We start from the raw sequence: 352 nt of genomic DNA, 5'->3' as shown, positions 1-352 counted from the left end.
ACTGTTTTCACTGTTACAATTACTTTACGGTCCTTTCCCCTGTTACTTTACAACCCTTTCCTCTGTTACTTTACGCTACGGCACTCTCCCCTCTTACTTTACTTAACAACCCTCTCCCCTGATACTTTACTTTACAAGCCTCGCCTCCCCTTTGTCCCTCTGCTTTAAAATCCTACCCTGTTCCTTTACTTCACAGTCCTCTCCGTTGTTACTTTATTTCATTGCATTACATCCTTCTCCCTACTGTTTTATGCCTTCGCTCTCACCACGCTGATTCAGCTTTCCATCCCTGTCCTACTTTACAATAACTCCTTCCGCTTCCATTTAACCATTAGATACGAGATCTGCGTGC

This window comes from Penaeus monodon, chromosome 20 (assembly GCF_015228065.2).
Source record: "Penaeus monodon isolate SGIC_2016 chromosome 20, NSTDA_Pmon_1, whole genome shotgun sequence".
NCBI lineage: Eukaryota > Metazoa > Arthropoda > Malacostraca > Decapoda > Penaeidae > Penaeus > Penaeus monodon.
The sequence above is the reverse complement of the archived record's forward strand: the minus strand, read 5'-3'. Positions refer to the sequence as shown.